The sequence below is a fragment of the Ovis aries genome, chromosome 16, assembly GCF_016772045.2.
Source record: "Ovis aries strain OAR_USU_Benz2616 breed Rambouillet chromosome 16, ARS-UI_Ramb_v3.0, whole genome shotgun sequence".
Taxonomy (NCBI): domain Eukaryota; kingdom Metazoa; phylum Chordata; class Mammalia; order Artiodactyla; family Bovidae; genus Ovis; species Ovis aries.
This window is the reverse complement of record NC_056069.1, coordinates 35,035,089-35,061,846: the sequence shown is the minus strand read 5'-3', so window position 1 is coordinate 35,061,846 and position 26,758 is coordinate 35,035,089. Positions and strand designations below refer to the sequence as shown.

The following is a 26,758-nucleotide window of genomic DNA, read 5'->3' as shown; positions in this document are numbered from 1 at the left end:
TGTGACCCACCTCCCAGAGTAATGTAAATAAAAGCAAAAATAAACAAAGGGGACCTAATTAAACTTAAAAGCTTTTGCACAATGAAGGAAACTATAAGCAAGGTAAAAAGACAGCCTTCAGAATGGGAGAAAATAATAACAAATGAAGCAACTGACAAAGAATTAATCTTAAAAATATACAAGCAGCACTTGCAGTTCAATACTAGAAAAATAAAAAAAGGGGCCAAAGAACTAAACAGACGTTTCTCTGAAGAAGACATAGAGATGGCTAACTAACACATGAAAAGATACTCAACATCACTCATTATCAGAGAAATGCAAATCAAAACCACAGTGAGGAACCAACTCACGCCAGTCAGAATGGCTGCTATTGAACAGTCTACAAACAATAAATGCTAGAGAGGGTGGGGAGAAAAGGGAAACCTCTTACACTGTTGGTGGGAATGCAAACTAGTACAGCCACTATGGAGAACGGTGTGGAGATTCCTTGAAAAACTGGAAATAAAACTGCCTTATGACCCAGCAATCCCACTGCTGGGCATACACACCGAGGAAACCAGAACTGAAAGAGACACGTGTACCCCAATGTTCATTGCAGCACTGTTTATAATAGCCAGGATATGGAAGCAGCCTAGATGTCCATCAGCAGATGAATGGGTAAGAAAGCTGTGGTACATATACACAAAGGAATATTACTTAGCTATTAAAAAGAACACATTTGAGTCAGTTATAATGAGGTGGATGAAACTGGAGCCGATTATATAGAATGAGGTAAGTCAGAAAGAAAACCACCAATACAGTATATTAACACATATGTATGGAATTTAGAAAGATCACAATGACAACCCTATATGTGAGACAGCAAAAGAGACACAGATATAAAGAACAGACTTTTGGACTCTGTGGGAGAAGAAGAGGGTGCGATGATTTTAGAGAATAGCACTGAAACATGTATATTTCCATATGTGAAATAGATGACTAGTCCAAGTTCAATGCATGAATCAGGGCACTCAAAGCTGGTGCACTGGAACAACCCAGAGGGATGGGATGGGGAGGAAGGTGGGAGGGAGGTTCAGGACAGAGGGATACATGTACACTCATGGCTGATTCACGTCAATGTATGACAAAAACCACCACAATATTGTAAATTAATTAGCCCACAATTGAAATGAATGAATGAATTAAAACAAACAAAGTTTTTATTGAGTTGCCAAGAAGATAGTTCAACTGAGATAATTTTTTCTTATGTGGCATAGATGATTTAAAAATGATAAATGATCTTTATGTTTAAAAATGATACAAATTAACTTATTTGTGAAATAGACTCACAGGCATAGAAAACAAACTTATGGTTACAGAAGGGGAAGGGGGGAGATCAGGGTTAACAGATATACAGTACCATATATAAAACAGATGAACAACAAGGACCTACCATATAGCACAGGAAACTATGTTCACTATCTTGGATAAACTATACTGGAAAAGAATCTGAAAAATAATATGTATATATACACACACAAATATGTATAATTGAATCACTTCACTGTACACCTGAAATAACACAACATTGTATATCTACTATACTTCAATAAAAATAAATATACTAAGTCATTGTACATCAAAGCTATTTTTAGCCAAGTCGAGGACTCCATGGAAGCACTTGGAATTTGTGATTCCCCAAACCGGGCTTGTGTAATCCATTCCATTCATATGCAGCTTCTCCATCCCACCCAACTTCCTGCTTTTTCCTCCAAAATTTCTGGCTAATTTTAATACACTCATGTTGGCTCCATTTTGACTGTAATGGGATATTTACCTTGGCAAGTGTGTTTGCTTATGTAAAATGAGTAGTGTTTACTTTGTCATAACAATAGCCTTCAGAATATTGCTTTTTTAGTATAGAATCACATACAAAAAAATAAATAAGTAAATAAAATAGAAATCTATGCTTAATAAACCATAAAAGACATACCCTACTTTAGCTAGGTATGATTATATGTATGTCTGTATGTACTTACAGATCTATATAAATATGTATATATATATATAGTTTTGACACATCCCAATTTTGCTATATGATAGTACTACATGTATGTGCGTGATTAAGAAACCCCATTTTAGCTGTGTGTAACTTTTCCCCCTTCTAATCATATAATTCTATTTCAAATATGAAGTAAAATAGCTTAAAAATATTAATTATAGAAGCCAAACCTCTCTGAGTCATGCAGTGACCTTCCTCCATCCTACCCCCACCACCACCTCCCACTGTTATTTTTGTACATTTGGCATAATCATTTCTCTCTAATGAGACAGAAATTTCCTTTCCAAGAAATGAGTGCAAGCTCCAGACTGAAATGACGAAAATGCTGATGGTAGTATCTAGTCTATTCAAGTTTATTTCTCCAGGTATGTGTTATATATATATGTGCAGCTATTTTGCTCTCATCTAAAGTGTCAATTCTTTTAGCAGAATTGTCTACTAGCTCTAAAATAACAAGAATGACTACTAAGAAAAAAATATATATGAAATTACACTGCTGAGAATTCTTATGCTTTTTCCCCTTTTTTGGTGGTGCAAGGATTTTGTCTTGCAAAGACAAAACTAGCAAGAACTTTATACTTTTGGCTTAAACATTAAATAGAAATATGTCCATTTAAATCTTTGAGTAAACAAGATGGGTTTAGGTTCAGCCTCAGGAAAGATGGAATGGGTTTAGGTGTGAAGTGGGTAAAAAGCGTGGTTTTTTCTTTTTATGGCAGGTGTGATCTAAAGGAAGTAAGAGGATTTATTTCTAAGTCTAAAGAATTAAAGGAGGATGAAAACTGGCTTACAGTATCTGATATGGACTCCCTATTGTTTGTGTCACAGTTTACATCATTTGTTCACAGTTGGTCACAAGACCTCAGTCTCTATTCCGTGCTAGGAATGTAGTTTTTCAAAAACAGGAAGCAACACTTGAAGTAACTGCAGATTTACAGTGACGGCCAGGCTGATCCCTGGTCTTTGTCACCGCTTTCCTGTTGAGGTCTGGAGGAAGTGGCAGAGAAAGAAAAGAGAGGGTGGGGGAGGTGACTCGATTACAATGAGATTACAATGATGGGTTAGACTGACCCTGGACTCATCTTAGTGCAAGAGTGATGAAAACACTTTAAAGAGTTGCCAACAGCTCAGTAGAAAGTATTTGACATCTCACCTACATCAACAAGCAAGAGTTAAAGGTTAAATCACACACACTCAAGTGCTGGGAAAAGGATGTGTTTATGTCATCAACTTTCTTTGTTCTAGCATGGCCTATGTCAACAAGGGGACAGACATATTCCCTGGTTGGAGCCACCAGGACAATGGAGATGGATCCACAATTTGTACATGATAAATCCCCTTCTAAGCATTTGTAGTTTGCTGCTAGTTGCATGAGCTTCTTTACAGTTCTCTACATGTATTTGAATCACTATGTATTTAGAATGATGTGGTTTTGACCTTTTCGCTTTCTTCATTCAGATTCTTGGGGTCCCAAGCATGAAGCTAAGTTTAAAAGGAGGAAAACATGGGAAAGGAAAGGTTTTCTCTTCTTACATGTTTCCAGTGTTGACTCCAAATTCAGTGAGCCCCCACCCTAATGTAACTGGTGTTCACACACTAGAGGAGCTTTTTCGGAAAAGTGTTTATTTAGTGCTCTTCACAAAGCTCTGAAAGGTTGAAAAGGAGAGTTCTCGACCAGGTTAACAAAGATTGAAATTGCCATTGTGAAGAGAAGAGAATACCTACCCAAAGTGAAAGTGAAGTGAAGTCACTCAGTCATGTCCGACTCTTTGCCACCCCGTGGACTGTAGCCCACCAGGTTTCTCCATCCATGGGATTCTCCAGGCAAAAATCCTGGAGTGGGTTGCCGTTTCCTTCTCCAGGGGATCTTTCTGACTCAGGGATCGAACCAAGGTCTCCCGCATTGCAGGCAGACGCTTTAACCTCTGAGCCACCAGGGAACCCCAAAGAGTAATACAAAACTATTGTCAAGGAGACCAACAAGTGTCCCTTGGAAGAGAAAAAAAAGAGTACAGAAAAATGCATCATATTGTAGGCAGGCCAAGTCCCTTTTGAAGATCTGTTGAGAGCAGTAGAATATCTATTTGCACTGAAGCTTATGGCCGTGTTCAGTAGGATCAGAGACTCCTTGAAGACTGTCCACAGAAGTCCTAAAGGTCCTTGTAGTATTAGGGGACAGCAAGGTGGCTCCCATGCTTCCTTATCATATTTTGACAGCTAAATAAAAGACAATACAAAAAAGGTAAGAATAGGTATAATCAAAGCACCTTAACAAATAAATGTTTTTTAAAAACAAGATTCTGGACCCTGGATGGTGCATGGTGGGCAAGGCTTTGTACCTTCACATTTTCTGTTACCTGTAGATTTTGTATAACCATTAGTCACTAGATTCTTTCATATATGAATACTGTCATTTAAGCTACAATGATACTTACTTGTTATTCTTATTTTTGGCCTAGAAAACATGCTTTTGAACTGTGGTGTTGGAGAAGACTCTTGAGAGTCCCTTGGACTGCAAGGAGATCCAACCAGTCCATTCTGAAGGAGATCAGCCCTGGGATTTCTTTGGAGGGAATGATGCTAAGGCTGAAACTCCAGTACTTTGGCCACCTCATGTGAAGAGTTGACTCATTGGGAAAGACTCTGATGCTGGGAGGGACTGGGGGCAGGAGGAGAAGGGGACGACAGAGGATGAGATGGCTGGATGGCATCACTGACTCGATGGACGTGAGTCTGAGTGAACTGGAGTTGGTGATGGGCAGGGATTCCTGGCATGCTGCGATTCATGGGGTCGCAAAGAGTTGGACACGACTGAGCGACTGAACTGAACTGATGGGCTTATTTTCTTTCTGATCTTTGTGGTAAGGAATATGTCTAATTTGAGATGGATACATTAAACCCTCACCATCTGATATCATGAAATACTAGCAACATTGAAAGAGCATCCTTCACCCAATAATCTGATCAGTTTTCATGCAGCATTACAATTACTACATCTGGCTTGAGTAAGTCATTCTTGCAACATGCTTGACATGGAAGCTGAAACTTCACTAGATTTTTAAGGTTGTGTGACTGTATTTTCTTCTGTCATGTTGCTACTATATGCTGCAAATAATGTCAGAATTTAGGCTGAGACTTGCTCTCATCACAATATACCAACATGGCCTGGTGTGGCTCCTCATTTACTCTGACCATCAGAGGCTATATAGATCTTACCAAGAGAACTTGACAGTTTAAAGCAGCCAACTTGGCTTACGTCAATGTGCCTCCATTTTTCAAAATTGGTCTTAGCATTAAGCATTGCAGTGTTTTCCATGGGTAACTGGTTTGTTTTTACTTTCCAACATTATGAACCTTGTGTCTGTTTTCTTTCCTCTTTGTGTTGGCTGTTTGACAGTTAAGAGTTAGTCTGTTGATCGCCTGTAGCAAGTATATAAAATTTCATGGAATAACTTTCATACTTCTATTTCATTTTTAGAAGGCAACACAGTGAGTGATTAAGAGCATGAGTTCTAGAGACAGACATCTTGGGTTCAGATCTACTAAGTCAGTAGCGCAGTGCCAGGACGTGTTAACCTTTCAGTTTCCTTACCAGTCTTCATAGGGGCATCCATGATGGAATGAGACAGCACATGCAGAGCACTTAGAGCAGATCAGAGCCTTGGTAAGAATGAATAAGCTTTAGATATGATCTTCAGATCCATTGTATTTTTCTAGTTTATTTTGGCTTTGCCCCCATTTTCTTTTTTTGTTTGTTGAAATCTTGCTATGATATGCGGTTGACTTCCCTAGTGGCTCAGATGGTAAAGAATCTGCCTGCAACATGGGAGACTCAAATTCAATCCCTGGGTCAGGACGATCCCCTGAAGGAGGAACTGGCTATCCACTCCAGTATTCTTGCCTGGAGAATCCCACTGACAGAGGAGTCTGGCTGCTTACAGTGCATGGGGTCATAAAGAGTCAGGCACGACTGAGAAACTAACACTTTCACTTTACTATGATATAGAATACATGTGTTATAAAAATGCCTTAATTTCTTCTTCTTTTCAGACAGAAATGTCGAGGGTGTACTTGGAAAGAATGGAATTAGAAGTATGGAAGTCAATTAGAAGAATATAAAAATAATCCATCTGATAGAAGATAACTAAAATAGCAGCTGTAGAGGAAGAGAGGTATTTGAGTTATTTATGAGATTGAATTGACAAGACCCAATGACCCACTTTATGTGAAAGGTAAATAATAGTAAATCTGGGGTGAATTTTAACTTGCTAGTTTAGCTGATAGGCAAATGAAGATAACATCAATCAAGATCAGGAATATAGAAAGTGTTAGAGATGGTTGGAGGCAGTGATAAATAATGAGTTAAGTTTTGGCCATGATGAGTTTGAATTAGCTTTGCCAGATAATTAAGTGAAGCCTAGTAAAATATTGAAAATAAACATCTAGAGCTTAGGAAAGATTATAAAGGTGGACACATTGGTTTAGAATTTAGCAGAATATATGTTTTTGGCAATTATTATAGGTACAATCACCCAGTAATATGTGAAGGCCATGGAACTTTTGGGAAATTAATTTGAAGAAAAAAGCTGTGTCTTCTTCATCTTTGTATTTCCATCCAGGATATTAGCCCAATCTCTGGCACAGGGGAGATGCTCAGAAAACTTTTATTTCATGACCTATCAAATGGAATAGGTGAATGAGTAAGTAGAGAAAAGCCTCAGAGGAGACTAAGAGAGAACAGTTAGAAAGATGACAGAGTACTAGCATGATTTCTCATAGGAACAAGGGTTTTAAGAATGAGGGTACAGGCAAAATTTTGGGGGTGCTGGGTGACATAAAATTGAGACAGACAAAAAACAGCAGGTACGCTGAATGACAGAACTAGGACAGAGAGCAGACAGAGAGTAGTTACACTGAATGACAGAACTGGGACTCAAAGAGATCTCAGGAGTGTGGAAGTGAGAGTTAAATCTCATTGTTATTTACTAGGGATAAGTGGAAAATCTTAACTTAGGTACACAAAATTAAATGCATAAGTAGTAGACATAGATGACCTGATTTAACTGCATTCCTGGGGTGTAATAGCATGCTGAAAATTCAATATAAATTAATACTAGAGCCTGCCTGCCAGGGTGTGTAATTAAGCACTTCCAGTAAAAATATCCAGCATGAAAATATGGGGATAATAATATCATAGTACATACCCCAGGTACAGTTTGGGACAATGCACTTCAAGAGAAAAAACTATAAAACTACAGTATACGTAGGGAACAAGCAGAGTAAGGAAAAGTCTGAAAGTCATGCCATCGCTTGAAGATGGTCGAGGGAAGCTGGTGTGTCTTAACTTCATGCTGTAAAGGAACTAACTGTACTTTATGTAGTCAGGTCTAGATTAAAGGGCAAAACCATAGAAGTGATAGACAGAGACTCCAACTCACTTTGAGAAAGAATTTTCTGTAATTAGGCCTATCTCTCAATGGAATAGCTATTAATGGGAAAATAGTTTCTTTATTTCTTTACTTACTTACTTACTGAACTAATACTTTGAGGATATCTACCAAAGTTTATCAGATACATATCCCTTGGCAATCAGGATACAATAGTAAACCAGTGACAGATAACTATTACCCTGCTGGAGTTTACATTTTAGATTTATTTATTTATTGAGCATTTATTGGGTTCATGCCCTATGCTAGACTTGCCCTATGCCTCCAGGATACAGGGAAAAATGTCTCTGCTATCATGGCCTCAACCATTTGCAGGGGAGGAAGACATTAAGCAAATAAGTATATAAATATATATGAAATCACAGACTAGACTAGAGGATAATTTGTACTATGTAGCCAGATGAATTCTAAACAGAAGAAACTAACCAGGGAACCTCATGTATTTGGTGATGTCTGGAATGGTCCTTCTAAGAACTGGCAGATTGTGGCTAAACACGGAGGAACAGTATATGCAAGGTTGTGGTCAAGGATGGAGAGAAGGCCAGTGAGGACAGTGATACAAGAAAATAGGATACAAAAAAGGAAAAGGAATCCTTTGAATTCTGTATGAAGAAGGCATTAGAGAAGGAAAAACTGGATGTGGAGAAAATAAGGACCTCATTTCCTCAGTCTTGAAAGGTCATAGTGCTTTGGAAGAGGATGGAGGCAGTGGAGATGGAGAGGAATGGATGAATTCAAAGTATATTTCAGAGCAAGCTTAACAGTGATTGAGGACCTTGTCTGAATTGCACTGATTTTTTTGTGAGGAGTTAGGATGAGGAGGATTTCAAGAACAATTTTCAAGATGCTAGCTCCTATAATTGGCTGCAGTCTGATAAAAGGCCCTTGGAGAAGCTCCATATTTGTGGTGGTAGGGAGACTGATCATGGTTATGAGTCCTCTTTGGACAGGTGACACTTGTTCAGATGACTGTAGACATCCTAGTGATATCAATTGGAACTAAATCAGAGTCAGGGAGTCAATGTCTCTTATGGATAGGTCCATTATATTCCTTGGTGTTCAAGAGCTCTGCCTCCTTTTCACTTTGCCCTTTATATCTGGGATGGAAGGAAAATATGAAACTTCCTCCCTTCTTTTTATCAACAGAAAACTGTGTAAAAGATTTTTCAAGATCTTTGTTGTTGTTGTTGAAGGAATTCAGATAAAAGCCTTGTTATCTGTGTTGATTCCAATCAGGGCTTCAGAAATGATATTTTTCAGATTATCTGTGGTCTTGTATCCTTGGCTTTGCAGTCCTCATTCTTTGTTGGTACTGAGGATAACTTCAGATGCCTCTTTCTATAATGAAGATGTTTTCTAAATGTTTAACTGCTTGTCAGCAATCTGAGAGAATTCATAGACATGTAGGTTGCAGATATTTCTCCTACTGAATTATATTGTACAAGAATCTCCTCTGAGAAATTGGGAAATCACCTAGAAGTTGTTATATAGCAGTGCTTTTTTGATAATATTGGTGATGGATAGGAGAGAAAAGACCATTAAATCAGGAAAGGTAAGATAAGCATTCCTAAGAAAGCACACTTCGGCAGCTGTAATTAAGTGCCAAAAAGTCTTTCAAATAAACACAATAAAAGGAGAGACAAAATAGCCACCAAATAGAGCGATCTCCTCCACCCACAATGCCATGCCATTTTTCTTTATAGTCTCTTGATCCACTACTTCTACACTTAAGCCAATAATTTAGTATACCACCTTATTTTAATGCATCATCTCATACGTGGGTTCTTGAAATAAGGTCTTGTTTTGGTCTCCTCTCCCCTCTGCCCTCCTGCACTCTATCATCAAAGTAAACTTTCAAAAATATTTCTTTCATAATACCTATCTAGAGTTCAAAATCTTCGTCTCAGCCTACAGGTTATGATGGTATAAACAAAGAAAAAATCCCATCTCTTTAGGCTGATGGTTAAGAAACTCCAAAGGATGCAACCAGTCCCAGCAGTGGTACTTCGTGCCCACCCCCCCAGCCACCTCCCCCCATCTCAGTGTTTGTTTATGCTGTTCAGTCCTCCAGAATGTCCTCTGCTCCCCGACTTTGCCTTTATTTCAAGCCTAACACTGAGCTCCATCTCTGGAAACACTCCTAGGCCATGATGCTCTCCTGCCCCCATTCTCAGTAATCCTCTCCAGAGAAGGCCTTCTAAATGCCTGACTGGAGGTCAGTGGGATCACTGAGGTCATCTATATTTAGATTCTAGACATTTTCCAGTAAGGAAGGAGATAGGCTCATTTGAAAATCTAGTGTTGGAAGTAGGAATGAAGAAAGACAGCTTTTGCCAGATGCTCTGGGAAGTATACTGTGCAATAAAATGTAAGGCATTTTTTATCTCTTCTCTCTTTCTCTGTCTCAGCTTTTGAAGCCAATTTCCCCATGTCTTGAACTGACCAATTTTCTGGTTTCTTCCAGAACCTGTTTCCTCCTTCTATCTTTCCATAACCTCTAAGCATATGTCCTTTCATCGTCTCTCTTTCTCTCCCAGATCATATGAATAAAATTATTTATTTCATGGTCTAATCTTTACTCTGTTTTCAGTTTTTAACACTTTATTTTCTTTTTGTTTACTTCTTAAACTTAATTTTTATTCACTCATAGTTTCTTGCTAAGTCAAGAGAGACTTCCTTTTCTCTTTCCTTCCCTCTAAATAGTTTATCACTTAAAGGCAGTGACAACTTTCTACAGAGAAGATCTTGCATTCAGATTACCACAGAGCAGTAGCTTCTTTTCATTCCTCATGTTCCTGGCCAATTATAATGTTGAGTATATTTTAACATTGTCTGAAAGTTTATTTGGAATGGAAGGTAAGGTTTTATAATAAATTACTCTAGAGTACTTGGTTTTGCAGTCAGTTATGCTATACTATCTACCATATTGGCATATATTATCACGGCAACCCACTCTAGTTTTCTTGCCTGGAGGATGCCATGGACAGAGGAACCTGGTGGGCTACAGTCCTTGGGGTCACAAAGAGTTGGACACAACTGAGGTGACTTAGCAAGTATGCACATGCTATATTACCTGTTACTTACATATTAGCTTGATTACTGTCCTCATATGGCTCTGAGCTACCTGAAGGCTCCCCTGGTGGAATAATCAAGGAATGTTTTTGTTTTCGCCCTTAAGGTCCTACCATTTAAATCTCTGGTATCTAAAGGAAAATGTTGCAGTAGCTTATCCACCTGATAAGCAGTAAACAGTATGTCAGACACATACAGAAGATGAGGACTGCTGTCATGTTTTAAGCAAATAGAGGCATTTCCTAGCCACATAATCTCATCAACTCTTTCTCAGATGAAGTAGTAGTTTCCTTCCTTCTGATGAAAATAAGTTCTTGTTTGAAGAAGAGATGATTAAAAGACATATGCTTAGGGCTTATGAAAAGACTGAAGGAGGAAACAGGTTCTGGAAGAAACCAGAAAATTTGTCAGTTCAAGACATGGGAAATTGGTTCCAAAATCTGAGACAGTCCTAATCTTGTTGACTGTATTTACTCAGCATTATAATAGGGACAGCATTATAATAGGGAAAAAGAACTCAGAGCAGTTGCCCAAATGTGGACTCTATCCTAGGAGAGGAAGGGGAGAATGAGGTGCTTAACACTTAGGTGAATACTTTTCATGTCAGTACTTAGGTTCCTCTCTCTGCTGGGAGTAATTTATCCCTGATTGGGACCAGAAAAGTCAAAATCCTTCTACCACAAAACATTTCCAGGATGAAAATGCAAAATTCATTCATGTGAAAAATGTCACTTATTGTTTTGTAAAGCACAGTTTGAAACTGAATTTCTATTTTTATTTATTTTTGTCCTTCCTGTCCAGTATTCACTGTACTTAGATTTTGAGGTATACTACTACAGCTTGCAGAGATTTCAGGTTTCTTTAGCTGAGTAGCCTGGACTCTTGTTTAAAACAATATATTTGAAGGTTTTCATATATCCTGGCATTCCATATTGCTTGTGTCTTAGCTTGCTTTATTTCCAGTAATTAAATAAAATGGAAACAATAACAATACTGTGTGTGTCCTCAGTTGCTTAGTTGTGTCCAACTCTTTGTGACCCCATGGACTGTAGCCCACCAGGCTTCTCTGCCCATGGAATTTTCCAGGAAAGAATACTGGAGTCGGTTGCCATCTCCTTCTTCAGGGGATCTTCCTGACCCAGGGATCCAACCTGAGTCTTCTGTGGCTCCTGCACTGACAGGTGGATTCTTTACCTGGGAAGAATTTTTTACCTGAGCCACCTGGGAAGCTAAATAACAATAGTAGTAGTAGTTTACTAAGCACTTAATGTATGCAAGGTACTGTCCCAGACATTATGTATAAATTACATCAATTCATCTTCACAATAATATGGTGATATAGGTAGTATTGTTCAATATGCATTTTCAGATGAGGAAGGTCAGTGCAGTTCTGTTCAGTTGCAGCCAACTCTTTGTGATCCCATGGATTGCAGCATGCCGGCCTCCCTGTCCATCACCAACTCCTGGACCTTGCTCAAATTCATGTCCATTCAGTCAGTGATGCCATCCAACCATCTCATCCTCTGTTGTTCCCTTCTTCGGCCTTCAATCTTTCTCAGCATCAGGGTCTTTTTAAATGAGTCAGAACTTTGCATCAGGTGACCAAAGTATTGGAGCTTCAGCTTCAGCATCAGTCCTTCCAATGAATGTTCAGGGCCGATTTCCTGTAGGATGGACTGGTTGGATCTCCTTGCAGTCCAAGGGATTCTCAGGAGTCTTCTCCAACACCACAGTTCAACAGCATCAGTTCTTTGGCACTCAGCTTTCTTTATAATCCAACTCTCACATCCATACATGACTACTGCAAAAACCACACCTTTGACTAGATGGACCTTTGTTGGCAAAGTAATGTCTCTCTCTGCCTTTAAATATGATGTCTAGGTTGGTCATAAATTTTCTTCCAAGAAGCGAGCGTCTTTTAATTGCATGGCTGCAGTCACCATCTGCAGTGATTTCGGAGCCCGAAAATATAAAGTCTCTTACTGTTTCCATTGCTTTCCCATCTATTTGCCATAAAGTGACGGAACGGGATGCCATGATCTTAGTTTTCTGAATGTTGAGTTTTAAGCCAACTTTTTTACTCTCCTCTTTTACTTTTATCAAGAGGCTCTTTAGTTCCTATTCACTTTCTGCCATAAGGGTGGTGTCATCTGAATATCTGAGGTTATTGATGTTTCTTCCGGCAATCTTGATTCCAGCTTGTTCTTCATTCAGCCCAGTGTTTCACATGGTGTATTCTGCATATAAGTTAAATAATAGGGTGACAATATACAGCCTTGATGTACTCTTTTCCCGATTTGGAGCCAGTCTGTTGTTCCATGTCTAGTTCTAGCTGTTGCCTCCTGAACTGAGACACAAAACAATTAACTAATTTTGCTCAAGGTAGGTCTGATCCACCTGGGGGGTGCCATTACTAAAGTTAGACTTTATTTCCCATTTTAGTGGCTACCTCATAGTAAAGTTGTAGTGACAGAAAAGATAGGAATATCTTTACATGGTGAAAACGATTGTTTGAGCAGGTAGAGGATAGAACTGATTTTCCAAATTTAGTTAGCTTGGTATCTATAGCCGCTAACATGCTTGGTGAAGTCAGGAAGTGGGATTATTTGTTGGATGCTAAAATTCCATGCTCCAACTTTATCTGGGTTTCTGTGGAGGTATAAGGCAAATAATTCAGAGAGTGTAATTCTTTTACCTTAGTGAGAAGCCTGTAGCCAAAAGAGAATCTAGTGGTGAGTAATTATAGAGTCAGTAGGAGAGTTTGTTTGTTGTAAGAAGGGAGTTTTGGAGAGAGGACAGTGAAATGTTTTATAGTAAGCTAATAGCGCTTAATGAAAGTGAAAGAGGAGAGTGAAAAAGTTGGCTTAAAGCTCAACTTTCAGAAAATGAAGATCATGGTATCCAGTCCCATCACTTCATGGGAAATGATGGGGAAACAGTGGAAACAGTGTCAGACTTTTTTGGGCTCCAAAATCACTGCAGATGGTGACTGCAGCCATGAAATTAAAAGATGCTTACTCCTTGGAAGAAAAGTTATGACCAACCTAGATAGTATATTCAAAAGCAGAGACATTACTTTGCTGACTAAGGTCCGTCTAGTCAAGGCTATGGTTTTTCCAGTGGTCATGTATGGATGTGAGAGTTGGACTGTGAAGAAGGCTGAGTGCCGAAGAATTGATGCTTTTGAACTGTGGTGTTAGAGAAGACTCTTGAGAGTTCCTTGGACTGCAAGGAGATCCAACCAGTCCATTCTGAAGGAGATCAGCCCTGGGATTTCTTTGGAGGGAATGATGCTAAAGCTGAAACTCCAGTACTTTGGCCACCTCATGTGAAGAGTTGACTCACTGGGAAAGACTCTGATGCTGGGAGAGATTAGGGGCAGGAGGAGAAGGGGACGACAGAGGATGAGATGGCTGGATGGCATCACTGACTCGATGGAGGTGAATCTGAGTGAACTCTGGGAGTTGGTGATGGACAGGGAGGCCTGGCGTGCTGTGATTCATGGGGTGGCAAAGAGTCGGACACGACTGAGCGACTGAACTGAACTGAAGCTAATGGTGAAAGGATCATGGTGACTGCAGTACAGTTGGTTATCATTATTCAGTTAAAATCATTCTTGAAACTCAGCAGTAGTCTCTTTCCTTGCTTGTGATACTTGCCATTATTTCATAGGTTTGAAAATACAAACTTAGGAAGTTCAGGCCCTATCTGGGTTACATCTTTCTTTTTAGGACCATACAAATTATTATGACAAGTTCAATGAAGTGAATAATGGTGTTCCTTAATGGAATCATAGGCCCAAGGACAAGGTTGTTACTGTGTGTGAATGATAAAGAGGGATGGAAATAAATAATAACATGAGTTTTTAGTACAGAATAGCTTTGCCCTAAAAAGCTTAAATTTAGTGCTCTAAATTATGCACTAAATAAGAAACTTGACTTTACTTCAGAACCTGCAGAATGAGATTATATAGAACAATATTTAAAATCAATATTTAAGAACTCTTAGATGTCTTAAAGTTGTCAATTGTCATACTTACTGTTTAATAATAACTCTGGTATTTCCCTTAAATCAGGGAAATCCTGCTCTCTTCTTATGGAAGAAACCTCCGGGTTTTGCTCACTCCCTGAGGACATGTGTTCAGCGGCTCATTTGTTGTTGTTTAGTCGCTAAGTTGCGTCGAACTCTTTGTGACCCCATGGACTATAGCCCGAAGACTATAGCCTGCCAGCCTCCTCTGTCTGTAGGATTCCTCAGGCAAGAATATTGGAGTGGTTTGCCATTTCTTTCTCCAGAGGATCTTCCCAACCCAGGATCCAACCTGTGTCTCCTGCGTTGGCAAGTGAATTCTTTATCAGTGGCTCTTTAGTGCTGTGTTAAATGGATCTTTCCTCTGTCCTTTAATTCATTATGTTATTTAATCTTCACAGCAACTCTACATTACAATTGAGACATGGAGAAATCAAATAATTGGCCTCAGACTACATAGCTAGTGGGTGGATTTGAATTTTGGCAGCTCTACTCAGAATCTAGGCTTTAAATCACTACCAATCTGCTTCTTTAATTCTATTCACTTGTTTTGGAGAATTCCAATGATCTTAGTCTAAGAACAAACACCTATTACTCCACAGAACAAAACAAAGAGAACATACCATTTTGTAATAAGATGACATGGAAAAGATCACTGGTACCTTCCGGATAACATCAGATGGCTTGTGAATCAGGTGAATTACGCTCTTCAGCTGACTCCCTCTGCTTGGCTTTTTCAATATTAAATCATGTTTGGGAGCTCATGTACACTCGTGGCGGATTCATGTCAATGTATGCCAAAACCAATACAGTATTGTAAAATAAAATAAAGTAAAAATAAAAATGTAAATTAAAAAAAATCACAGCTGGACTACTTTTACAACCTGTTCTTTAAGGGATGGGATCACATTTCAAACATATTTGAACAAAGGAATTTTTAAGCCAGTATAATTGCGTCATTTGATAGGAGAGAATGAAAGATTTTAAATATTTTGAGTGCCTCTTAAAAGTATCAGTGTGTCACTAGGGGTGAGCATATTATTTATTTCAGTTAATCTTCCCAAAGAATGTGTGAAGTAATCATTATTATCTCACTTGGCAGATAAGAAAGCTGAGATTCAAGAAAGCTTACTAACTTTCCTAAAGCCACAAAAGGCAATGCCAGACTATAAACTCAGATTTTTTGGTATTCAGAATCCACATCTATCATTTTAGGGTGCTGAAGACTGTTCTGTTGGACGCAGAATGTAGCTTTTAATTTTAGGGATATATTTGTGTTAAGCTACACATACTCTTTTGTTCAAAGATGCAGACTGTGGGCTTGGAAAGATGCCTTCTAAGAATCTTTGCAAGAAAATGAATGTGGCAGAGAAGGACTTGGAGATTTACAAAATGGTGTCTAGATGGCTAGTGGTACATTAACTGACAGTTTGACTTGCTTGAAAAGCTAACTGCAAAGAAATTTAATGAGTCCAATTTGGGATGTATTAAGTCTGAAATGACACTGGAACGTATTGAAACAGCTTGCTGGAAGGCAGTTGGGAACAGAGCTCAGGAGGGAAGTTGGAGCTCAGGTTGGGAGCACTCAGTGTATAGTTGGAGATCTGCGTTAGGGCGAGGATGAGATTTCCCAGATTGAATACGTACAAAGAGCAGAGGACCAGAGATAGAATTCTGTGAACTGCAGAAGGGCTGGGAATGAAGAGGATGATCTAGTGAATGAGACTGTCGAGCGCTCACGGAGGGAGGACCTTTTTCGAGGGACCAGTACTTTCGAAGAAAAAGTGGGAGAGACTTTCAAGTAGAAAGGAGGTGTTAGTCATGTACAACCATAAAGATAATTTAAGAGGATGAAATGGCAACCCACTTCAGTGTTCTTGCCTGGAGAGTCCCAGGGATGGGGGAGTCTGATGGGCTGCCATCTATGGGGTCGCACAGAGCAGCAGCAAGAGGATGAAAGCTGAAAAGGGTCCACATGATAAAAAATTGGTAAGGCATCAGGGATACATTTTAAAAAATAAATGTGTTTTAATAATGGAGTTTGTAGACAGTGTTTTCAAATCACAAAGAGAACTAGTTTTTACTGTAGACCAACCTATTACAAGCAATAGGAATCATTCTGAAAAGAGAAAACTTGCCAGCAGATAATTAAGCATATGGCACATAATTATTTGAAATGAGACAAGTCTGGGAAGCTCAAGGAATGGGATGGAAGCCTGAGTTGTTGGAGCAGACAGAGTGAGGAGGAGAGCTGTAGGAGATGGAGTCAGAGAGAGAACCGTGAGGCTGGAGAGCATGGGTCCTGAGAGATTACTGTGGAGAGAATGCCACTCTCCACTCTGAATGGGATGGAAAGCTTCAGTGGGTTCTGAGCAGAGGAATGACATGGTTTGACATATGCTTGAGCAGAATGACATCCAGATGCTATGTTGGACATAAAGTAGAGCAAACTAGAGGCACACACACACACAAAAAGCCAAAATGGGAAGACCATGTCAGAAACTGTTGGGATCCAAAAGACAGGACAGTGCCTTGGGCTAGAATGGTAGCGGTGCATGTGGTGATATGAAGTCAGACAGCAGACGTGTTTTGAAGGCAAAACCCGCAGGGGGGAACAAAAAAGTTGAACAGGAAATGGAAATTATATACACACACCATTTTCTTTCCTAAGATTTTTTTTTTCTCATAGAAAGTAGTTGGTTGGAGGTAGAAGCAGTGTTGAGGTGAATTGTTTTCTGAACATTGCCTGCGAGTTTCTGCACATGCAATTTCCTTCAGGATGCTTTTGAATCTTACACATCCTTCAGGGCATAGCACAACTCCTCTTCCAAAAATTTTTTTCAAGCACAGGCTTCATCTCTATCTTTGTGTTCCAATAATTAATTTCTTCCTGTCTTTACCCATATTCTGTTTGTATAATAATTGAATGCACATTGTATATTTCTGGACCCCTACACACTTTAAATAGTGTACTGTGCAGATATATTATTTGTATCTTCTCTCTTCTATTACCTGAGATTATTTCAGCCTAAAATGATGTCTTGCTCATTTGGTTCCCCAACAATGGACAGTTCCGTATTGAATGAAATGGAAATACTTGAAAACTGGATTTATTTTATGGTGTTCCAGAGGACAGAATTAGTGGGAAAAAGCAAGAATAAGATAGATTTTGGCTTGATCGATGGAAAGGAATTATAACATGATGACATTTTGAAAATGGGAAAGACTGTTATTTAAAATATTAATTCCAGGCAGCCTGGATGGGAAGGGAGTTTGGGGGAAGATACATACATGTAAATGCATGGCTGAATCCCTTTGCTGTTGCCTGAGACTGTCATAACATTGTTAATCAGCTATGGTAGTGGTGGTGGTATAGTTGCTAAGTTGTGTCCGACTCTTGCGATCCCATGGACTGTAGCCTGCCAAGCTCCTCTGTCTGTGGGATTCTCCAGGCAAGAATACTGGAGTGGGTTGCAATTTCCTTCTCCAGGGGATCTTCCCAACCCAGGGATCGAACCCGGGTCTCCAATCAGCTATGCCCGAATACAAAATAAAAAGTTAAAAAAAATAAGTTCCAGGTAACTGAAAGAAACCCAGTCTATATTTCTCCCAACTATCATTTAAGCTCAGAACACTATACCAAGTATGTTATAAAAATAGTATCACATTTAGTTGTGATACTAGTCCCCCAAAGAAGGAATTTTAATCATCCCAATTTTACTTTAAATGGTTAACCAACCTGCCTCAGTATACAGCTAACTGGTGAAAGTGGGCTGGTATTTGTGGTGCCCAGGCCTAGATATTTAATTCAGATGCTTCATAGTGTCAGAGAGATTCCACATTGGGTAGAATGTAGGCATAGATAAATCTCTGAGGTTATAAAGGAATGTTCAATTTAAGGAAAAGGCAAATTATCTAGGTAGACTCCCATGTCTTTATGACTGTTAAACAGGCTTGCTTTCCAAAAGACAGTTAAGAAATGAAACCGTAAGAGACAAAGCAATCCATAGTGAGGGGCCAAGATAATCTTTTAACATGTTCTTCTCTATTTATTCTTGAAGCGAAGTGAAAGTTGCTCAGTCGTGTCTGACTCTTTGTGACCCCATGGACTATACAGTCCATGGAATTCTCTAGGCTAGAATACTGGAGTGGGTAGCCTTTTCCTTCTTCAGGGGATCTTCCCAACCCAGAGATTGAACCCAGGTCTCCTGCATTGCAGGTGGATTCTTTACTATCTGAGCCACAAGGGAAGCCCCTATTTATTCTTAGATCCCAGTTATCCCTGACTCAAAATGAGAATGGATTCACGGTCTTTGATAATTGCATTATGACTGAATAAACAGAGTAGGGCTTAGGGAGCTTAGAAGACCTGTCCCAAAGTGGAATACACCCAACGTCTTTGAGCACTGGACACAACTCACAGAACTTGTCATGAATATTACCAGAATTTTCAGCACATGCCTGCAGTAGGTGTTTAATTAATTTTATCAATATCTCCTTTCTCCTTCATCCTCTTTAAGTCCATATATATCACAAGATACTGTCTTGAGTAGCAATAATCTAAAGGTATCATTTTTATTTGACAATGTGTTATCTATGGATATAAGAAAGTAAAGTCGCTCAGTCGTGTCTGACTCTGTGCGACCCCATGGACTGTAGCCTACAAGGCTTCTCCGTCCATGGGATTTTCCAGGCAAGAATACTGGAGTGGGTTGCCATTTCCTTCTCCAAGAGATCTTCCCAACCCAGGGATTGAACCCGGGTTTCCCGCATTGTAGGCAGACGCTTTACCGTCTAAGCCACCAGGGAATTACATGAATATAAGAAAACATAATGTATATTTATATGGTGAGCCTGTGATCCAAGGCTTCACAAAAGGAGAATGCCATATTTTTTCAAGTTTTACTTTTGATGTTTTGTTCAAGAAAATATGCATTTACATGCATAGAATGGAAATAGAGTGTTAAATAAATTCTACTTATGCATTTTCTTACCATATTTCAAGATATTTACTCTTCCAGCAAATAATTTAACTTGACATTTCTAAGCTTGTAGCATGGAGAGAGGCATTACTACCTCAGCCTTTTGTGTTTCTGCTGGATTTTTTTTTTTTTGACAGTCCACTCAGTATAACCAAAGAAAACTTTATTCAAGTGAGCCTCAACTTCACTTTTCATAGAACTATGACCTTAAAAAACTAGTCTCTTAACTTCCTTCAGGGAGCCATGTGACTGACTGCCTTGTCAGCAAGCTACTTTTCCTGAATCTAAGTTATTTCCTTTCCTACAGAGAAAAATTGCTGTTATCAATTCCAACCCTTTCACTAATGGCCATTTTCATATACAGTTTACCCCTTCAAAACAAACAAACAAAAAAAGAATGCCTTTTTTTGCTTATTTGGTAAAAAATTGTTTATCCTAAAGAAAAAAAAATGTAAGGATATAAGCACATTTCATGGTCAACGGAAAAATCAGCATTTCCAGAGATTTCTGAAATAAGAGACATCTAAAAGTTCTCTAAAACACCTATTTTAAGATACTCACTTCAATTATCTAAACATAAGAAAAACACAGTCTGCTTAAAGCTAGCATCACCCAAGTACTTCGCAATTTCTTTATCTCATAACCATTTCTTTTTGGTTTTTATTCTGCATAGTTTTCTCTAACATCTAACACTGGAACTACTTCTGTCTTGTTTGACATTCCCCTGGCCTTGGCTTTTGAGAGAGGCTGTGTCTTGATTTCTTCTCTTAATGATTTTTTTCTCACCCCTTTTCCAGATCTCCCTTCTCGCTCCTTGTGGCCCTTTAAATGTTCTATCCTTAGCATCTTGCTCTCTTTCTACATACTTTCACTGGGTATTCTCACAGTCACTCACCTAGGCTCAAGCCTCGTCTGCTCACCGATTATTCCCGCATCTAACCTAGACTTTTCTCCTGAACTCCTGCCCAAATACCTCCTAGCTTTCCCACAGTTCATCTCCAGTGTCACATGTCCCCAGCTGCACCCTTATCTCCTCCTCAGCCAGATCTTCCTGTACTCCTCCTTATCTTAGCAGACTATTTCCATGTACCCAGACACCCAAGCTTAAAATCACTGAGTCATTCTCAATTCCATTCTCCTCTGAAAGTTTTCTCCTATCTGTTTCTTCTCTTTCTTCCTGACACTGCACATGGAGTTCAGGCACTCACCAATTCCCCCCAGGTGATCACAACTATTTCCTAACTCCTTGTTTTCTTATCCTAGTCTACTTTGAGGTCAGAGACTTATTATAAACACAGCATTCTTTGAGCTGGCCCTTTGCTTTAAAACCTTTGATATTCCCCATTTCACATGTAGAAAAACCCGAAACTCCTTAACAGACGATCTAAAGCCACCTGCAGTTTCGATTCAAGTGGCTCTGCTAGGCCCATCTTTTGGCGTCACTCCACCCCAAAGGATTCCCAAGTGGTGCTAGTGGTTAAGAACCTGGCTGCCATTGCAGAAAACATAGGAGATGCGAGTTTGGGGAAGATCCTTGGGTGGGGAAGGTCCCCTGGAGGAAGACATGGCAACTCACTCCAGTATTCTTGCCTGGGAAATCCCATGGGCAGGGGAGCCTAGCAGGCCCCAGTCCATAGAGCCACAAAGTCAGACACGACTGAGTGACTTAGCACACCCTCCAAAGGCATATGTGCTGAGTCTTTGTCATTGCACATGCCATTATTATCTCTCTTTGAGATGTTTTCCCCTATTTTCTTTTTCCTACCTAATGACTGATGGCTTTCATTTTTCAAAAGCCACATCAGATGATGTCTCTTCTTTGAAATCTACCCCGACTTCTGTAGAAGCATGTCCTCCGTCTGCTGTTAGTTGCCTTAGCTTACCTAGCATCAGGATGCTGTGTTGTAAATATTACGCAATAGTAAAGGACTCTGAAAGAACAGGGGCTATGTCTTCTTTTCTGCAGTGCCAAAGTCTATCATTATGTCTGACTTGTGATAAACATTTGGTTCTTATCTGTTATATGAAAATGAAGTTATTGTAATACATAATAATGAAAACTCTTAAGAATGGCCCAAATGATTCCAAATAGCTGTCCTAAATATTTATGTTTACACTATATTTTCTTTCTTCCAAAGAACTTCGTTTACTTCCATTTTATTCTATCAGTGGGACACCCGAGATTGGCAACTAAGACTCAAGGGAAAGGACAAAACTCAGTAACTGCACTGATAGACACTGGAGTCAGACTCAATATTCCTAAGAGGTGAAGGGTGTGGCCAGCTACTACCAGCCTCCATCTGCTCCATTTTGTTGTTGTTTAGTCACCAAGCCATGTACAACTCTTGTGACCTCAAGGGCTGTAGCCTGCCAGGCTCCCCCTGTCCATGGGATTTCCCAGTACTGGAAGGGATTGCCGTATCTTTCTCCTGGGGAATCTTCCTGACCCAGGAATCAATCCTGCTTTGTAGACAGATTCTTTACCACTGAGCTACCTGGGAAGCCCTCTGCTACATTGCTACACTAAAAAACTGGCAGCTAGGGAGTGAGGAGGTAAGCCCAAGGGTCAACAGAACAGAGTGTGCATGAGATGAGAGGCAACTACCTTCCCATGGGGAATGGAAATGGGGATACCTGGCCTTTCTCCCTAAAAACTTCCTTAGAGGTTCTAAGAGAATTATTCATAAAGACTGTTGTATCCTTTGGTCCTTGAGTTGGGCATTTGCTGAGGAAAAGAACTTGAATTTATCACGGGAGCAGGGAAGATGAGTCTTGGTGAAAGGGCCAGAGGGAGGCGATAGTGTTGGGGCACTCAGTTTAACGGCCAAGAAAGGAAATTTCTGTGGGTCAAGTGGATGCGGGTTTGAATGAATTTAGGCTGATTCACCCCAGTTCCAAGACAGTTTCCCCACCACACTCCAGCTACATGGCCAGTGACAAGAGCTGAACATGGATTTCCAACTTCTCAAATCATTGGATCTCAAAGAACTCATACCTCTAGCCCCCAGAGTTAGAATTTGGAGCCTGCCTCACAGTGGACATCAATGGCCAGGCTGAGTCCAGAGCAGCAGCACTCACAAGGGCAGAGACATTATGGTGGTGTCCTGCTGGCTTGGTGCACTTCCCATTCCTTGTGCATCTCTCAGCTCAGCACCCCTGCAGGGTAATCCTAGAAGGGGGACACAGGTGGTGGTACCCTTGAAATAGCCCCACAATCAGGTAGGGCATCAGTTCATACTTGGACTGGCAGTAGGTAGAAGGTGAAGATAAACTCCAATTGAATGGCTGGACTGTGGCTTAATATCTGAAAGTGAAAGTGAAAGTCACTCAGTTGTGTCCGACTCTTTGTGACCCAATGGACTATACAGTCCATGGAATTTTCTAGGCCAGAATACTGAAGTGGGTAGCCTTTCCCTTCTCCAGGGCATCTTCCCAACTCAGGGATTGAACCCAGGTCTCCCACACTGCAGGTGGATTCTTTACCAGCTGAGCCACCAGGGAAGCCCAAGCACACTGGAAAGAGAAAGTGAAGTAGCTCAGTCATGTCTGACTCTTTGTGACCCCATGGACTGCAGCCCACCAGGCTCCTCTGTCCATGAGATTTTCCAGGCAAGGGTACTGGAGTGGGTTGCCATACTGGAGTGGGTAGCTTATCCCTTCTCTAGCAGATGTTCTCAACTGAGGAATCGAACTGGGATCTCCTGCATTGCAGGAGGATTCTTTACCAACTGAGCTATCAGGGAAGCCCTTACTATCTGAAAACAACTGGAAAACTATGACATTGATACCTGAGGAGACCTACTATCCAGCAGAGTGGCTCAGATGGTAAAGCTTCTGACCGCGATGTGGGAGACCCGGAGTTCGATCCCTGGGTTGGGAAGATACCCTGGAGAAGGAAATGGCAACCCACTCCAGTATTCTTGCCTGGAAAATCCCATGAACAGAGGACCTTGGTAGGCTGCAGTTCATGGGGTTGCAAAGAGTCAGACATGACTGAGCGACTTCACTTTCTATCGTACAATTGGGAAGAACGATTGAGAAACACAAAGGATTTATGTTTCTTGTTGAGTTAGCACTGCTTTTTAAAGTAGGTTCATGTGGAAACTCATTTAAATTCACAGACGCTCCACACAAAGTTCAACCAAAATTCAACCCCAAACTGATACCAAAGCAAACCTTCCTTTACTGATTTATTACTGATAATCTGACAGGTAGCACCATTCACTAATGTCCCTACTGAACCCTCTGGGGATCAGAACATGGTCAGAGGTACCCACGGAGGACGTGCAGAAATGCAGTCTTGTTCTGACCCAAAGAGGCTCACAATATAAAAATGAAGTGAAGATGTATGGCAGCTGCTACTCAGATCAGTTTAGAATGAGTATCTAACCAGTTTCAGGATGATCTGGAACTTTCCAGAACCACTGAGAACTCTGCTGATTCATATATTAGGAGATATATTATGTAAGCTGTCCATGTTTGGAAATGGCTGATATGTTTGTTTTCTCTAGAGCAGAAATGCAAAGTATTTCATGAACTGGAGAATATTAAGAGTAATTTCTCTCACAATGCTTCTGAGGGAAGACTAGGCCATGTTTGAACTACTTCTAATTCTGTCTCTGTTCCCTCAACAATTTCACACCTCCATTATTTGTTGTTTGTTTAGTCACTAAGTTTTGTGTGACCCTTTGCAACCCCATGGACTGCAGCCCACCAGGCTCCTCTGTTCATGAGATTTCCCAGGCAAGAATACTGGGGTTGCCATAAGCAGTACACACACACACACACACACACACACACACACATACATATATATGTATATATTGCATCGTTCTTGTTTGTAGACTCCATTCTTGCCAGTCCCTTAATAGTCTATTTTCTGACCAATTTCTTTCTCAGGTCATTTTCCCATATTCACTCTGAAAATCTGAGGCACTCTACTGTAATAGAATTCCTTGCATCATATATTAGTCTTTGAAGTAGTATGTGCTGTACTCTGCTTAGTTGCTCAGTCCTGTCTGCCTCTTTGCAACCCCATGGACTGTAGCCCACCAGGCTCCTCTGTCCATTGGGATTCTCCAAGCAAGAATACTGGAGTGAGTTGCCATTCCCTCCTCCAGGGGATCTTCCCAACCCAGGGGTCAAACCCAGGTCTCCTGCATTGCAGGTAGATTCTTAACGCTCTGAGACATCAGGGAAGCCCTTGGGGTATTATGTTACCCATATACATGTTTGGAGAGGTCTTCTGATTTTTCAACTTCCTCCATGAACGATGCCTCTTCTCTTGTTAAATCCTTTATGTTTCAGCCGATTCACCATCACCTCTCTCTTCTCTGGGACTGTTTCCCTGAACTTCAGCATCCCCTTAACTAACTCCCCTAGAAGCTTATTTTACTGCTCCTGGGGATATTCTTAACAATGTATAAGCAACATTCACAGAAATGTGTATGAGAAATTGTAGAATTTTAGCTCCAGAAGGTTTTATGCCTAAGGATTCTGTTGATGCTAGAATGAAATAAGTAATCAGAGGTAGGGGGCCATGAGAATTAGCTAAAATGCATTAACATTCATAATAACACAGTTACAGGTAGTATAGTCTACATGTAATAACAATCATTTACTCCTTGACTGTGTGTGAAGTCACACTGTGTGTTTTAATGTAGGACCTTAAAAGAACCTGATAAGAAACAGAGCAAACATTGTTTCTAATGATAATCAGTGAGTGTGGCCTCCCAACCTCTCCCTTAATTTTTAAATGGGCCCAAGTAATTTAAAAACTAGAATTACTGGACAGAAGCAGTCTGGGCAGCATTGATATATCTTATATGGTAAGGGTAGGTGGATTTTGGTAAGGTGGTTACAATGGCTCGTTTTTATGCCTTGGAAGTCCAATTCTAAACATCCACTTCTATCGGGGACTTTGGGACTGCAATAATTGTATGAGATATGCTTTATTACACGGTGATGGAAGTAATCATGAAATACTTTTATGTTTTGCAGATGCTGGAACTTCTTCCTTTTTGATGTAAAATATAACATGAAGTCTTTGCATTAAAATCAGAGGCATAAAATTTGCTAGCATCTGTAAATATTTTATTCTTTAGGTACTCCCTGGTCCTGAAAAGAAAAGGTAGAGAACCTTGCCATAATTTCAGTCATCACCTCGGTCCAAGAAACCACCCGCGGTTTCTTTATCATAACAGCGCCCCCTGCTGCTTCAAAGTGAAGGCTTCGAGATTGTTTGCCCGTTTTCCTTTCAGTCTTTGAGAGACTGGAAACATGGCTGGAAAACATTATCCTCAACTGAACCACGGCCAGGGAAGTCTCTGGAGGGAATTCTTTCCTGACATAAAATTAAACCTGGCTTCAGCATATCTTTTGCGGGAGGGGGTGGGGGTGGGGGGTGGAAAGGAAGAAAACTTACTGTTGATGTTTCTTGGCTTGGCTTTCTATTCTGTTCTTAAAGCAACATTATTTTAAAAATCTTTAACAAAACCTGTCATCTGCCAAGTCAGCCCCAAGCCTCCCAGTCTGTCTCAGCACAACTTTCCCTGTCTTGCCCTCTTCCGTCGCCGCACTCCACTCAGATTTGGCAAAATGTATTCATAAACAGACGCCTTTTAACTCACCGTTGGTAGGAGCGGTGACTGACTGTCCCCGCTGTGGAAGGGAATCTGGTGCCAGGAGTCCCGCGGAGTCCCAGGCACGGGGGCGGGGGTGGAGGGCACCGATGTGGCAGTGGACCTGCGGAGGAAACAGGCCTCCAAGTGACTTGCTTTCAGCCTTGCTCAATGGAGAGCTGGCCCTCGAATTTAGAGGTGGCTCAGGAGCAACTGGCAGCAGGCGATATATTCTCAGGTCCAACTGGACGCACTGCTTGTTGAGAGCGGAAAATCTGGAAGCTGTGATGGGAGAAGGCTTTTGCCTCTCTGTGCCTGTGGGAGACGGTGTACTGAAGATTACCCTGTGGCCTGATGCCACTGGTGAGAAGGTGCCGGGTTATTTATTCACCCAAGGGGCAGATGTTGTTAGAATTATTGAGTTTATTTATTTATTTTTTAATATTGAATTGTCTCAACCAGCACTCTGATGTTCTAGGGGATGAAAAGGATGCTGCATCTCAAGATGAGCCCACACATTCTCAATAAACCAGTGCTGGTCTGTGTTCAGTCGCTCAGTAGTGTCCA

General features: G+C 40.4%; 2 long non-coding RNA genes across 2 annotated transcripts; one reads left to right on the top strand and one right to left on the bottom strand.

The window, feature by feature from the left end:
* Positions 1-1,184: 1,184 nt before the first annotated feature.
* LOC132657916 (uncharacterized) lies at positions 1,185-26,385 on the bottom strand. Its single transcript, XR_009596716.1, has 2 exons — positions 26,201-26,385; positions 1,185-4,258 (listed from the first exon to the last, which is right to left on the bottom strand). It is a non-coding gene; the product is annotated as an uncharacterized LOC132657916 (long non-coding RNA).
* LOC132657917 (uncharacterized) lies at positions 2,226-11,553 on the top strand. Its single transcript, XR_009596717.1, has 2 exons — positions 2,226-2,406; positions 4,501-11,553. It is a non-coding gene; the product is annotated as an uncharacterized LOC132657917 (long non-coding RNA).
* Positions 26,386-26,758: the final 373 nt, after the last annotated feature.